Below are 13,821 nucleotides of genomic sequence, written 5' to 3' on the forward strand. Positions count from 1 at the left end.
CTGCTGGCTTTTTTTCCTTCTAAGAGACCTGGTCCAGATGTAGGTAAAAGGATTTAACATTCAGCAACTACATTTACATTACGCTACTGACCTAGTCAAAGCTTCCTCTGGAATCTCATACAGCTGTAGTAACTGAACTCAACCTGCAGGTTTGAGTAGGAGGAAGAAGCTGTAGGCAAGGTTTGACTGGTGTGTACTTGCCAAGAGACCAAGCCAACTCAGATTTGGCTTCTGCCAGCAATTCTGCAGGAGCAAGCCCCCCCCCCCAAAAAAGCAAAGTCAACAGGTGCAGTGCCCCTTTAAAAACACCTGGAAATTTAAGTAGCAAGGGATTTACATTGCAAGAGAAAGTTGTCAAATATTTGGCATAATGTCAGAAGCCAATGGGAAAAGTACACACTTCATTCCCCTGGTTAGTTTGTCACAGGATGCATTGGCAATGTGAAAGGGGCAACCCTCCTACTTCCAGTGGGAATACTGTTGTGCACCACTTTGAGACAAAGCCTTACAGTGCATGGGAGAAGGCCTTGATGCCATCCTGGGTCAAAGAATGTCAAGTCTTAATTAGAATATTTAGGTATTGTGTTAGTGTTAGCACTGGTCCTGAAATGTTGGAAAGAGTTGAACCAGTGTTAAAATGTTAATACAATTGTATTACAACCCCTCCTGTCTCAGCCTCCAGTATTTATGCTGCAGTAGTTAATGTGTCGGGGGGCTAGGGTCAGTTTGTTATATCTGGAGTACCTCTCCTGTCCTATTCGGTGTCCTGTGTGAATCTAAGTGTGCGTTCTCTAATTCTCTTTCTCTCGGAGGACCTGAGCCCTAGGACCATGCCCCAGGACTACCTGACATGACTCCTTGCTGTCCCCAGGCCACCTGGCCGTGCTGCTGCTCCAGTTTCAACTGTTCTGCCTTAGTCAACCACGCTGGTCATTTATGAACATTTGAACATCTTGGCCATGTTCTGTTATAATCTCCACCCGGCACAGCCAGAAGAGGACTGGCCACCCCACATAACCTGGTTCCTCTAGGTTTCGGCCTTTCTAGGGAGTTTTTCCTAGCCACCGTGCTTCTACATCTGCATTGCTTGCTGTTTTAGGCTGGGTTTCTGTACAGCACTGAGATACCAGCTGATGTACGAAGGGCTATATAAATAAATTTGATATTACTTTATTGAAAAATAGCTTCACTGCCATGACCAAGTGTCAGTGTCCCAACAACCTCTGTTGAGGGGGCACACCATTTGTCAAGTTATTCCTGGACTAGCTAGCTCATTACTCAGCACCACGTTAGAGTTTGAAAGCAATGAGTTCTTAAAAAGGTGCTGACTAAACCAATCGGAATTTATTTAAAATTGTACAATGAAGCATAAACAAATAAATGGAACACTTTTATTACATTTTCTAAACAAAGTTGGATGAGTCAGACAGAAGAATAGGTCCAGATGAGATCTGATGCTGGCTGATGTCTGCAGCTCTACGACCTAGAACAAGATCATACAAAGGGTCAGGAGGACAGGATGAAGTTCATACTAATGTGGGGGGTTGACTTATGGACATACCTCTTCTTGAGCCAGTTGGTTTGAGAGGCTTTGAGTCCCTAAGGGGCTTGCACACTGGCCAGAGCAGATGCCATCAGGTTTGGTGGTGTCGCAGAGGTCTGCATCACAATGAACAAAGATCTATGGAGAGGAGTCAGTTTTAATATAGATTGTTTTTAAATGACTCAAGCTAGCGTCAAAGAACGTAAGCCCTTCAGAGCAACTGGTCTAAATTACCTGTTCTTTCAGGACTGTCTCATCCGTGGTGAAGGTGAACATCTTGACTGAGAAGCGTTTGACGTGAGCGGGTATATGAATCCTGGCGTCTGCAACAACTGGATGGAAGACTATGTAGCGGTCATCAAGATTCTCACACCTGAGGTGAGAAAGAGAATACATTTGCTTTAAATGTTAGGCAACAGAACACCAATTTCTTGGTTAAGTTCAAGTAGCCTCTCCCTGTTTGGTGTGTAGTGACTGACCCTGGGTTCTAATCATTTTTAGCCTGGCTACCCATCCACATCACTCCAGCCATAGGCCATCCCCCACAATGAATGGAGATTGATATAGCAGCAAGAATTCAGGGTGAGTTGTCAGGTTCATATAAAAACTGCATTTATTTTCAGCAAACTTAACATGTAAATATTTGTATGAACATAAGATTCAACAACTGAGACAAACTGAACAAGTTCCACAGACATGTGACTAACAGAAATGGAATAGCGCGTCCTTAAACAAAGGGGGGCCCCTAGCCCTCACCCGCCGATCCAACAGGTCCCAGACGTTCTCAATGGGATCCGTCCTCGTTGCTGGCCATGGCAGAACTGACATTCCTGTCTTGCAGGAAATCACGCACAGAACGAGCAGTATGGCATTGTCATGTCAGGGTGAGCCTGCAGGAAGGGTACCACATGAGGGAGGAGGATGTCTTCCCTGTAATACACAGCATTGACGTCATTGTAGGCAATCTCACAAGCGCAGTCTGATGATGCTGTGACACACCGCCCCAGACCATGATGGACCCTCCACCGCCAAATCTATCCCGCTCCAGAGTACAGTCCTCAGTGTAATGCTCATTCCGGTGACAATAAACGCGAATCTGACCATCACCCCTGGTGAGACAAAACCACGACTCGGCAATGAAGAGCACCCTTTGCCAGACCTGTCTTATCCAGCGATGGTGGGTTTGCGCCTATAGGCGACGTTGTTGCCGGTGATGTCTGGTGAGGACCTGCCTTAAAACAGACCTACAAGCCCTTAGTCCAGCCTCTCTCAGCCTCCTGCGAACACTGATGGAGGGATTGTGCTTTCTTGGTGTAACTCGGGCAGTGGTTGCCATCCTGTCCCGCAGGTGTGATGGTCGGATGTACCAATCCTGTGCAGGTGTTACACGTGGTCTGCCACTGCGAGGACGTTCAGCTGTCTGTCCTGTAGCGCCGTCTTAGGCATCTCACAGTACGGACGTCGCAATTTATTGCCCTGGCCATGTTTGCAGTCCTCATGCCTCCTTGCAGCACACCTAAGGCACGTTCACGCAGATGAGCAGGGACCCTGGTAATCTCTTTTGGTGTTTTTCCAGAGTCAGTAGAAAGGCCTCTAGGGGCCAACATTTTCATAATGGTCACCTTAATTGTCTAACATTTGTAAGCGTCTTAACCCTTCCACTGGTGCATGTTCACTAATTGTTTAGGGTTCAATGAACAAGCAGGGGAAAGTGTTTAAACCCTTTGCAATGAAGATCTGTGAAGTGATTTGGATTTTTACAAATTCTTTGAAAGACAGGGCCCTGAAAATGGGACGTTTACTTTTTTTGCCCAGTGTGCAGACAAGCAAACTGCCCGCAACAAGAAATTAAGACAATGTTTAAATCCTAGTAACTGCACCCTAATCATGTCACTTGGTTATCCTGCCCAAGACAAGTCTCAGTTTGTATAACAAAAGTCATGCTAGCTACCGTTTCACAATGAGGTCCCAGCTAGGTAGAGTGGTCCTGTCCTCATGTAGAGTTGCCCAGCAGTTCTCCAAGACCAGTGCAATCCGAGGGTCAGTAGACCACATCAGCTCCACTTCAAAATACAGAGGCTGTTGCAAGTACTTCACCACTGGGTAGTCCTCAGTTTGGTAGAATAAGTCATAAGAAACCTCTGAAAACAGAAATAGGATTGTCACATGCGCCAAGAGGTGTAGACCTTGCAAATACTTAACATGCAGTTTTAAAAATAACTACAAAATAAATAAAAGTACCAAATAATTAAAGAGCAGCAGTAAAATAGCAGCGAGGCTATGTACAGGGGCACCGGTTAGTCGATGTAATATGTGCAAGTAGGTAGAGTTATTAAAGTGACGATGCATAGATATAGCAGTAGTGTAAGGGGGGAATGCAAAAAGTCAGGGTAGCCATGTGATTAGATGTTAATGAATTATCAAAAATATTTTTACATCACTTTCAGGGAATAGGGGTAACAACCCCCCCCAGCCATAAGATTTATTTAGACATCTATGGTTGGAAAAATTGAGCCTACTTAAGTTTAGGTTTAAGGTAAAAATTTAACCTCAACATTCAGTGAATAGAACACCCATATTAGGACAGGGTTGCACCCAAACTAGTCTAGTTTTACCCTGGGCTAGTCTCATTTGGACCACTAGTTGTCCCACTCCAGGATCAGCCTTGGGGTCGCTGTTCCTTGGCCTAGTACGGAATGCCATGGTCTCAGTGTCGTTGACCAGGTAGTAGCAGGAGACTGTGTGCCTGAAAGAAGCAGTCAAACCAGTGAGGGATATGCATATGACTGAGGGGTGGTCACAACATAGTGGCACATTCTTACCGATAGTCTGGATTGATTAGACCTTTCCTACTTTGATGTTTGCCCATGCTGTGGTGCATGGCGATTTCATTCTCGTACGCCATGACATTGTCAAAGAACTACAAAGAGAGGAGAGGCCTATTAGAGCTGCAAACTTATCAGTACATGTACAGTATTAGACAAGTCATTTACAGTACAGAAAGGTAAAGTCTAGACAACTGGGCCTGTGTCAGCGCAGGAGTGCTAACATAGGCGCAAATACCCCCTGCAATTAAAAACCAGGTCACAGCTCAGCACTCCTAATCTGAGACACTTTACAACTATGGGCCCAGAAACAGTCTCACTGTTCTGGTGGTGCCACAGGAGTTGAGGCTGAAGGAGAAGAAGGCAAAGCGGTCATTGCTGAAGACCGGTTTACATGACTGGTCACTCAAGGTCAGGTATTTGGGGTTTAGGTTGCGAACAGATTCCACCTTCACTGCCAGTGCAGTCACTGTGCCATTGGGGTAGCACTCTGAAATAAAAGCAAAGTGTTCAACAAAGCAAGTGTAGAAAAGGTAGTGCACCCTTACCCAAGTCAACATGCTGTTCTTGTAATATTTAAATCAGCTCTTTAACTTTCTAATAGTCTTAATCAAGTATAAAGCATATGACTTAAAATTGAAAACAAACCAGTCATGGTCAAGGGGAAGTAGCAGGCAAGCGAGAGGTCGTTGAGTTGCCACATGTTAGGGGTCTCCAAGAGCAACAAGTCTACTCTGGCTCTGATAGAGTCAGACTGCACAGTCTTAAAAAAAAAAAAAAATCATTCAGGGGTAGGCAAGTACGATTTAGCAGCTGGACAAGATTAAACTGATGGTCAGGAACAGTCACTGCTAATTGGCCCCATGTAAGCTAAACTTCAAAACATGTTACATTAAGACAATGTGGAAATGTACAAATCTGGAAACTGGGGCAAAAGTCTGACAACCCCTGGCTTATTAGGTAGTTCAATAAAAAGGTTAGCTGATCCCCATGCGTCACCATTGTTACACAAGTTTGGCTTGCAAGGGTAGTGGTATTAGAGCTACAAGTAAACATGAGCAGACACCTCATACCTCAAAAACTGTATCAGGAGCGGTGTACGGCACTACGATACTGACGTGAGTGTTGTTGTCAGTGAGACTATACAGCTCAGTGTCTAGCTCCCTCCATGAACCAGCATGAAGCATCATGATCTGGAAGTTATCCCCTTGGCTCCCATATTTGACAGAAATGTAGAAATTGTCCTGGTCACAGAATCCAGTGGTCGTGGGAAGAACTAAAGGGGTAAAGCTTAAATTCAGTTCTGTCATGACAAATAATCTAATCCTTTAGTTGAGCTGAAGCACCTGGCTGGGTGCATGCAATATGATGCCCAACATCCTTGAGTCATTCTACTGAAGGGAGCTAGAGGAGATTTAACCCAAGTGGCCTTACCAACATCTTCCAGGGAGGCCTCCAGCTCTGCAGGGTGGGGGAATGGGATTTGTTCAGGCAGGATGAGCAGACCGAAGACCAGAGGGAGGAAGTAGACAGTTGTCAAGGGATTAGGGTTCTGCAGATTGTGGAAGTAAAAAAAAAAAAGAGATTTACATGTTGGTAGTGTTCTGCATGTCATCTGTTCAAGTACTCTAAACTGAAAATCCCAAAATGTTACTTTACGAGATTTATACTGGCATAAATATATTTACAACATTCTACAATCGATTTGACCAAAGGGACCTACATGTTTCAGGACAACTTCATCTGAGAAGGGCACTTGTAGCGAGAAGGTCTTTGAGCTGTTGGCGAAGCGGTGCTCCTGAAAGTCAAAGCCTCTGGCATTGCACTCCGTGACAGTCAGCACCCCAGTAGTGAAAGTAATGTTCAGCAGCGACACATCATGGAGGAAGGTCCCTAAGAGGACGTTGAACACCTTCTGCTCAGGAACTCTGCCTAGAAGACAACGGGTAGAGGCCAACATGGGTTAAACAGCTAAGTTTAATGGGGTGTGTTAATGCACAAAACATTGCAGAGAGTAATTGAATTAGAGCCAACATGCCATATTCTACATCAGTGTCATCATTTTTGTATTAGGGACCAGCAAGCTATGACTTCCTACTTGGACTAGCACCCGTTTAAACTAGACATTGGGAAACAGTTTAGCACTATACAGCCTGCCTTTACTACAATTGAAGCAGACTCACTTTCAGTAACATGTGGAGGTCTGGGCATCAGAGGGGTAGTGATGGGAAAGAGGACTTTATATCGCGTGTCAGCCCGTGTGTCTTCTGCCCTCCACAGCAACTCAAGCATGGGTTCAACAGTGTAGGTTATGTGGTATGAATAATCTGGGGCGTGACTCTGCACTCAGAATGAAGTAATTACAAATCAGGTAAATAATGTCATCTTAAGAGGGTTGTGTTCAGTGGGCACCAAACAGATGAAAATTGACTGAAAGGGACTAGTCCAAAATGCTAATTAACCATTGCAAATTATTAGTTGTGCCGTAATGAAGATGTAAGTCATGTCAGACCTTGTAGTAGCCATCAGGTGACCCCACAGGAAGCTCAATGACAACATGAGACTCTGTGATTGACAGCTTGTAGCGTCTGATGGCCATCATGGTTTTGTCCAACCTCTGGCCATTGATGCCCATGTGAGTCTCCAGGATCTTGAAGGCGCTCGAGATCAGCGGGGGGATGCGGCGAGGCACGTACCAGGTGATCACCTCATCAGTGAAGACCAAGCCACCTGCAGAGGAAGCAAATGAGCAGTTCCATAGGCACATTGATTAGTGATCCTCAATGCTAAGTAGCCCCAGCTAAGTGGCTAACCTGCCAATACTGCTAATCCAGGGAGTTCACCAATCAGTTTAGTCAGGTGTGATAAATGAAGCTGGGACAAAACCCCTATGCTACAGCAGTACTCCAAGCAGGAATGAAAACAGTGAGAGTCCCATTTAAACAGCATATACACATACCTGTAGGACAGGCAGCAGCCGAAACTATGATGGCCAGCCTGCGAACCTGCTTGTAGTAAGTGGACACACTGAAGACCTCCATGGGAACTCCTGCCACCTGGGGAGAGAAGGAAAATTATCCTTCTACATGACAGGCATATTCTAGCCAATAAATGTCTGCCATGCTAACAGGGAAGTGATACACCAGGATCCAGAAGATACTTGGGCAGAGGCTCACTTCTTCAGCGTAGGTCTCCGGCATGTTGTAGGGGCTTCGCAACACCAGTCTTGTTGGGGTAGTCATTGCACCGTAGCCAGCTCGGTGAGCATCCTTCAGCACCATGACCTTCGAGTCAGGGGTGTGAAATGTCATCTTCCAGATGCTGTTTGGCGCAACGGCCTGTCAAGGGAAAATAGCAACTCAGTTCAGACAAGTCATTCTTGCCAGCTGTATACAAACTAAATCTATTCATGAGACATACGTCAGGGATGGCATCCTGCCAGGTCTCTTGAACTTTCTGGCCATCCATGGTGACTGGGACTTCTGGAGTGACCATGAGGGTTGACACCTAAGGGACAGAGCAAGTCACCAAAGCGTGCTCAGTAAATTCTAAACCCAACCATTGCCTGCCAGCACCCCCCAATCCAAATGTACTGTAAAGCCATGTATTGATATGGCCACCTGAATCTAGGGATGATCAGGATTGCCTCACCTCCATGTAGTTCCTGTCACAGAGAATTTCCCGGGACGCCCAGCGGGAGTAGCTGCATGTCTCGGTCACGTCATGCTGGACCTTCTTTGACAGGCCATCGCCATACATTTGGATTCGCAGGCCAAGGTTAAATGTCTCATCCGCCTATGGAACAATTGTAGTACTGGGTCAAGTTCATTATGCACTAAACATAACTGGCTGAAACAGGGGTTGAATACCTAGAACGCTGGTAGTGCTGCAAGAGCTTTTGACATTGTCCCTAAATGAATACGCATTAGTGATTCAAGGAGTTAAAACGGACACCAGATAACCAGATCAAGAAACCCCCTCAAGTTGTCATGTGAACTTCAATGTCCCTTTAAGATTACCTGGTTGTCAACATAACAGCCCAACAAGGACACAAAGACTTTTGTGTTCCCCAAGGGTCAGAGTCCATGCTGTATCCACACTGGGCAGCCAAGGTGGGCGACAACGGTATAATGTCAGTGCCATCTGAAAGCACAGTGGTGGATAAGAGCAGAGCAGATTTGAGTGTAACGTTCACATAAACATGGAGAATCTACTCACTGATGGCAGCAATTTCTAGCTGGCTCCCCACAGCCAGAGCTTCGTCCAATGTTAGCCTCATGATATTCCAAAGGCACTCAGACTTCAAACCACCATCTGTTTGGAGAGAAGGTGCCAGTAAGTCATATTGATCAGTGTTAAGTAGGTACAGATGCAGTACAGGCAAAAATTAAACAACTTAGATCATTTGGGGTAGCAGTCAGATATGTTCTTTCTGTCTTGTCTCATTTTTTCTTTGCATATATTTTTAATCTCAATCTACAGACTGAACATGCTCTCCTGCAACCCATCTCACCCAATGTGGTATGGATCTAATATTTTTTTTATACTTGAGAACTGGAACCCCGTTCAGAAGCTAGCCAGATAACGGCTAGTAGTCAGTTAGCCACTGCTAGCGGTCATCACCATTGACTCAGACATCTTCGATATCAATCCAGAGCATATCAGACTGCTTTTTCTCTACTACATCTACGGATTCCTACTGCAAGCTCTGAACTTTCTCTGGATCATCGCAGCTAGCTAGCTGCTAGCCGAGTGGCTACTCTTGGCTAACGTCTGTCCTGAAGCAAGCGACACTTAGCCTCGAGCTAGGCCCCATCTCCCGGCTAGCCGAAGAGATCCAGACAGTTCCTGGGGTTCAATACATTTTGCCAATTGACTTGGACCATTTGCTGCCGACACGGAGCCCCGCCGATCCATCACGACTGGTCTGCCGATGTAACTGTCCGAGGGGTTACTTCAGACTCTCCCATTGCGACATCCGAGGCCCATCTGCTAGCTGTCTGAAATTGCCATGCCTCCAGGTCACCTAGTTACTCACTGGACCCTACGATCACTCGGCTACACATACCTCACCCTATTTTCAAGATGGCTTGTCTACTGCTGTTTTGGTTAGTCTTATTTCACTGGAGAGCCTCCAGCCCTGCTCAATATGCCTTAGCTAGCCCTTTTGTTCCACCCCCCACACATGCAGTGACCTCACCTGTCTTAAAAGGAGCATTTAGAGACAAAACCTCTCACCGTCACTCAATGACTAGGCTTACCTCCACTGTACTCGCATCCTACCACACCCTTGTCGGTACATTATGCCTTGAATCCATTCTACCACACCTAGAAATCTGTTCCTTTTACTCTGTTCCGAATGCACTAGACGACCAGTTATTTTGGCCTTCAGCCATACTTGTATCCTACTCCTCCGGTGATGTAGAGGTTAACCAAGAAGGCCCTGCAGCTCCCAGCATCACTCCCATTCCCCAGGCGCTCTCATTGGTTGACTTCTGTAACCGTAAAAGCATTGTTTCATGCATGTTAACATTAGAAGCCTCAAGTTGATTTATTCACTGCTTTAGCACACTCCGCCAACCCGTACGTCCTAGCCGTGTCTGAATCCTGGCTTAGGAAGGCCGCCAATGTCCATCCCTAACTATAACATTTCCGACAAGATAGAACTGCCAAAGAGAGCAGAGTTCTAATCTACTACAGAGCTAGCATGACAGAACTATGCAGGCTATCCAGGTCTGTGCCCAAACAAGTCAAGCTTCTACTTAAAAAAACACCTTTCCAGAAACAAGTTTCTCACCGTTGCTGCTTGTTAGACCCCCTTCAGCCCGAAGCTGGTCCCTGGAAACTATATGTGAATTGGTCACCCCCCATCCATCTTCAGAGTTTGTACGGTTAGGTGACCTTAGCTGGGACATGCTTAACATCCCAGCCATCCTACAATCTAAGCTAGATGCCCTCAATCTCACAAAATTATTAATGAACCTACCAGGTGCAACCCCAAACCCGTGAACACGGGAACCCTCTTAGATATAATCCTTACCAACTTGCCCTCTAAATACACCTCTGCTGTCTTCAACCAGGATCTCAGTGATCACTGCCTCATTGCCCGTAGTGGGTCCACGGTCAAACAAAAACCCCTCACTGTCAAACACTCCCTCAAACACTTCAGCGAGCAGCCCTTTCTAATTGACCTGGCCCGGGTATCCTGGAAGGATATTGACCTCATCCCGTCAGTGGAGGATGCCTGGGTGCTCTTCAAAAGTGCTTTCCTCACCATCTTAAATAAGCATGCCCCATTCTTAAAATGTAGAACTAAGACCCGATATAACCCTTAGCTCACCCCAGACTTAACTGGGGGCTAGCATCGCATAGCCCCCACGATATGCAACTTTTCAGGGAAGTCAGGAACCAATATACTCAGTCGGTTAGAAACGCTAAGGCTAGCTTTTTTCAAGCAAAAATTTGCTTCTTGTAGCACTATCTCCAAAAAGATCTGGGACACTAAGGTCAATGGAGAATAAGAGCACCTCCTCCCAGCTGCCCACTGCAATGAGGATAGGAAACACTCACCACTGATAAAACTACGATTATTGATAATTTCAATATGCATTTTTCTACACCTGGCCATTCTTTCCACCTGGCAACCCCTATGCCGGCCAACACCTCAGCACCCCCTGAAGCAAATTGCCCAAACCCCCACCCACTTCTCCTTCACCCAAAACCAGACAGCCAATATTATGAAAGAGCTGCAAATCAGCTGGGCAAAACAATATGGACCTCAAATTATCTGCCAAAATTTTTGCAGCCCCTATTCAACCTCCTTGGTATCGTATCAGAGCCCTAAAGTTTGGAACGCTGCCGCGGTCATCCCCCTCTTAAAAAGGTGGAGACACTCGACCAAAACTGTTATAGACCTATATCCATCCGGTCCTGCCTTTCAAAAAAAACAAAAAACAAAAGCCAAGTCAACAAACAGATCACCAACCATTTCAAAGCCCACAGTCCCTTCACTATGCAAACTGATTTCCAAGCTGGTCATGGGTGCACCTCAGCCATGCTCAAGGTCCTAAACGATATCATAACCGCCATCAATAAAAGACAATACTGTGCGGCCGTATTCATCAACCTGGCCAAGGCTTTCGACTCTGTCAATCACCGCATTCTTATTGGCAGACTCAATAGCTCTGGCTTCTCAAATGACTGCCTCACCAACTACTTCTCAGATAGAGTTAAGTGTCAAATCGGAGGGACTGTTGTCCAGACCTCTGCAGTCTCTGGGGGTGTCACAGAGTTCAGTTCTCAGGACAACTCTTTTCTCTGTATATAGCAATGATGTCGCTCTTGCTGCTGGTGATTCTCTAATCCACCTCTACGCTGAGGACACCATTCTGTATACTTCTGGCCCTTCTTTGGACACTGTGCTAACAAACCCCCAAACGAGCTTCAACACCATACAACACTCCTTCCGTGGCCTCCAACTGCTAGTAAAACTAAGTGCATGCTCTTCAACAGATTTCTGCTTGCACCCTCCCGCCCAACTAGCATCACTACTCTGGACAGTTCTGACCTAGAATATGTGGACAACTACCTAGGTGTCAGGTTAGACTACTCTCCTTCCAGACTCACATTAAGCAACTCCAATCCAAAGTTAAATATAGAATCAAATTCCTATTTCACAACAATGCCTCCTTCACTCATGCCGCCAAACATACCTTCATAAAACTGAATATCCTTCCAGTCCTTAACTTCAGCGACATCATTTACAAAATAGCCTCCAACACTACTCAGCAAATTGGATGCAGTCTATCACAGTGCCACCCGTTTTGTCACCAAAGCCCCATATACACTACCCACCACTGCGACCTGTACGCTCTTGTTGGCTGACTATCCTTCCAATCCTTGACTGGAACAAATTGCAAAAATCTCTGAAGCCTGAGTCTTACAGCTCCCTCTAACTTTAAGTATCAGTTGTCAGAGCAGCTTACCAATCAATGTACACAGCCAATCTGTAAACAGCACACCCAACTACCTCACCCTCATATTATTACTTACCCTCTTGCACCCCAGTATCTCTACTTGCACATCATCTACACATCTATCATGCCAGTGTTATTCATGCTAAATTGTAATTACTTCACCTCTATGGCCTATTTATTGCCTACCTCCCTACATTTGCACAATAAATATATACACGTATTTTCTATTGTGTTGACTGTACATTTGTTTATGTACAACTGTTGTTTTTGTCACATTGCTTTGCTTGATCTTGGTCAGGTCGCAGTTCTAAATAAGAACTTGTTCTCAACTGGCCTACCTGGTTAAATAAAAAATAGGTTAGGTAGCACTAACCTGGATGTGAACTGGGCTTGGAACTAGGACTCTGGAACAGACCACAGACTGGGACAGCTAGCAAAATCCATGTCACACTAAGATAACACAAAATTATATAACTCATTAATATTTCCAGATGTAACAAGTACACCGCATAAGAAAAGCTCAGAAGACTTACAAACATTCAAAAACATGAATCATGCCAAATCAAAAGGGAGCTTTGGCCTGTAGGTGGCCCACCACTGTCAACAACCAAGCGCAGCCCAGCTGTAAACTATACCACTGGAACACAGTAATTGATGTCGCATGTGGCCCTCCCCAGGTGTTTTATCTGGTAGCCAATCACACTGGCAGCAAGTGACAGTCATTAGCAATTAACAGCCCGCATTCACAGCATGTTAGCTGTAATCAGATGGCAGAACGGTCAGATAGAAATGTGCTACATAGAAATGACATGCTTCTCTGTCATGTAGAGTAAATGTGTTTGAGAGCCTTCCCTTTATATTTCTGCAAATGTACTTTTTTAATTCCATCTAGCTTTTTTTTATTATTCCTTTTATTATTCTAATTTATGTCACATTCAACTGTATCAAGCATATGGAAACCACATTTGACTCCGTTCCATTAATTCCATTCCAGCCATTCCAATGAGCCCGTCCTCCTATAGCTCCTCCCACCAGCCTCCACTGCTCCCTACCTATCTATTCTTTCTGTCTATTCTCCCGAAGCACCACCCCAACACATCATATTTTGCTGCTACAATACGTCGTCTTTCCCGGGGGAAGCTGTGAAGCGAACTGTATTTAGCCTATTGCGTGATTGTGTTTGAGTCTGTTATTAAGGATCGGACCCTTTTTTTTCCAATTTTCCCCTAAAATGACATACGCAAATCTAACTGCCTGTAGCTCAGGACCTGAAGCAACTATATGTATTTTCTTGATACCATTTGAAAGGAAACACTTTGTAGTTTGTGTAAATGTGAAATTAATGTAGGAGAATAACACATTAGATCTGGTAAAAGATAGTACAAACACAAAAACATGCATCCTCCTAAAAAAAAAAAACTGATTTTTTTTGTTCCAAATGCAAGAGAAAGGCCACACTTTCAGATAGTAGTCCAGT

The 13,821-nt window shown here is 45.1% G+C and overlaps 1 pseudogene; it reads right to left on the bottom strand.

The window, feature by feature from the left end:
• Positions 1–1,322: 1,322 nt before the first annotated feature.
• LOC112217404 lies at positions 1,323–12,986 on the bottom strand (annotated as a pseudogene).
• Between the last annotated feature and the right edge of the window lie 835 nt (positions 12,987–13,821).

The sequence above is a fragment of the Oncorhynchus tshawytscha genome, linkage group LG18 (genome assembly GCF_018296145.1).
Source record: "Oncorhynchus tshawytscha isolate Ot180627B linkage group LG18, Otsh_v2.0, whole genome shotgun sequence".
Lineage (NCBI taxonomy): Eukaryota > Metazoa > Chordata > Actinopteri > Salmoniformes > Salmonidae > Oncorhynchus > Oncorhynchus tshawytscha.